A 2,868-nucleotide genomic window follows, 5' to 3' on the forward strand; every position below is an offset into this window, starting at 1 on the left:
CGGGGAAAAAGCTCGAATGCATGAGACGAACACATATGCAAATGCAATGCACATGATGACATGATATGTGATGCATGACAACGACAACAACACACAGAGACAAAAACCCGAACCCGAGATAATAAATATAACTTAACGCCGGAAACGGCAAGAGTTGGAGTACAAATTGGGAAAGTTACATCCGGGGTGTTACAACACTCCACCACTACGAAAGGATCTCGTCCCGAGATCTAGGACTGAAAGAACACCGCCCGAATGTGCCGACAAATCCCGATAGGAGCTGCACATATCTCGTTCTCAGGGCACACTCAGATAGGTCAAGCGACGAGTAAAACCAACCCTCAAGTTTCCCCGAGGTGGCCCCGCAGGCTGCCCGGTTCGGACCAACACTCAGAGGGAGCACTGGCCCCAGGGGGGGGGGTTAAAATAAGATGACCCTTGGGCTCCGGAAACCCAAGGGAAAAGAGGCTAGGTGGCGAATGGTAAAACCAAGGTTGGGCATTGCTGGAAAAGCTTTAATCAAGGCGAACTATCACGGGGTTCCCATTATAACCCAACCGCGTAAGGAATGCAAAATCCGGGAACATAACACTGATATGACGGAAACTAGGGCGGCAAGAGTGGAACAAAACACTAGGCGAGAGGCCGAGCCTTCCACCCTTTACCAAGTATATAGACGCATTAAGATAACAAGATAATAAAATGATATCCCAACAAGTAAATAAATGTTCCAACAAGGAACGGCCTTCAATCTTCACCTGCAACTAGCAACGCTATAAGAGGGGCTGAGCAAAGCGGTAACATAGCCAATCAACGATTTGCTAGGACAATGGTTGGTTAGAGGTTTGACATGGCAATTTGGGAGGCTAGAAAGCAAATGGTAGGCATCGTAGCATTGGCATAGCAAAAGAGCGAGCAAACTAGCATAGCAAAGATAGTAGTGATTTCGAGGGTATGATCATGTTGCCTGCACAGTTGTCAGAGTTGACTGGATCCTCGAAAGCAAACTCAACAGGCTCCTCGTTAGCGAACTCGTCTCCCGGCTCTACCCAAACAAGACAAACAAGAAACAAGGACACAATCAACCACATGCAAACTCAAACAACACAACACAAATATGATATGCTATGCGGGATGCGATGCGGGATGCAAAATGCAAGATATGACAGGAAAATGCATGAATCTGGCCTCTACTTGGAAAACCAAGTGTTCCACTGGAAAGATGAGATGAAATCGTTTGAAAACGATATAAAGAACGCTGGAATCGGAGTTACAGTTTGGAAATGGCAAGCGATTCAAAATTGACACCGGTCTGCGATTTACAGCAAGTAGGCATCTAAATGCAACGAAATGAACATGCTACAGCACCCAAACATGGCAACAAAATACATGGCAGGGATGCACACAAGATGCTTAACAAAAGTCTAGCACTGAGCTATGGCCAATTCATCCATTAACAGGTGCAAACAAGCATGGCAAAAATGCATATGGCAAACAGATCTCAGACTTAGTGAAATTAACACTTGTCTGGAATTTCAGATCAGGTAGCCCTCTTCGGAGCCACAAAACTACATGCTACAGGACCTGAACATGGCAAAGTAAAGCATGGCATGGAGCTACTCAAAGAGCTTAACAAAAATCCCTTAGTGACCTTGAGCCAAAAGGGATCAGAAAATACGATTGCAAGCATGTGAACATAGCAAAAACATAATCAGTTTTCAGACTTGGTGAAAACTGACACATGCTGAAACATAACTCAAGTAGGCATGTTTATGAGCTTGATGCACTCACTACGGTGCAAGTCATAGCAAGACAAGCATACACCCCTAAAGAAGGCACAAAATGCAAGCTATACATGGCAAGAACAATAGCATAGCATGCACGGATCAACTACAACAACATCGGCAAAATTGCAAACAAGTTGACAATCTGCCCAGATTCACAAAGTAGCAAAAGTAGAGCTCGATTGACTCAAGCTAGGGTGCTCCATAAATGCAAAAAAAGACATGGATGGATAGAACACTACAATATTAACAAAACTCCCTTACTGATCATTCTCAAAAGAGGCACGGATCACTAGGAAACAACGAGAACATATGGCATCATGAGATAAACAGCTCCAGGACTTAGTGAAATCACTACGTCCCTGAAAACAGAATTAGCAAGTGCACCACTTTGCAAGCTTGCACAAGTCACCACACACATCACAAAAATACATGGGTTGCACCTCTGGAAAGATGACAAAACCCTTAACAAAACACATGTAGAGCATCAGGGCATATCATGCACACATTAATCATGGCAAAAATGACAAAAACCTAAACGGAGTAACAGATCTGGCAATTAACTCAAGTAGCCCTCTTCTAACAGCATTTCGGGCATCAAGATGAACACAAATGAAAATGATGCAATAGAATGAAATGATGTACTCTCTGAGGTGAACATTTTGATATGCTACATGCATGAATCGGAGCTACGGATGCAAAGTTATGGGGCTACGAACATGTGCATATGGACTGAAAATTCTGAGGACTTAGTAGAATTTCGACCTAGGGTTTACTGTTCATCCGCGATCCGGATCTGCATGCAGCATGAGGTTCGACACCGGGGCTCGCCGATGTTTAGCCGGAGAAGAAGAAGACGACCGGGGTGGCCGAATCCGTGCGGGGAGGCGAGGCCGGAGGAGGAGGAGGAGATGGCCGATCGCGGCGGAGCTCGGCTCCAACCGGCGGGGAGGAGTGCGGTGGCCTGGTCCGACCGGCGAGGGGCTTGGCGGCGGAGGGCGACGAGGCGGCGGTCGGGCGCGAGGAAGAAGGCGGCAGCGGGCGCGGGTGAGGCGGCCCGGTTCGGCGTGGGAGAGGGCCCGCC

The sequence above is a fragment of the Triticum dicoccoides genome, chromosome 7A, assembly GCF_002162155.2.
Source record: "Triticum dicoccoides isolate Atlit2015 ecotype Zavitan chromosome 7A, WEW_v2.0, whole genome shotgun sequence".
NCBI lineage: Eukaryota > Viridiplantae > Streptophyta > Magnoliopsida > Poales > Poaceae > Triticum > Triticum dicoccoides.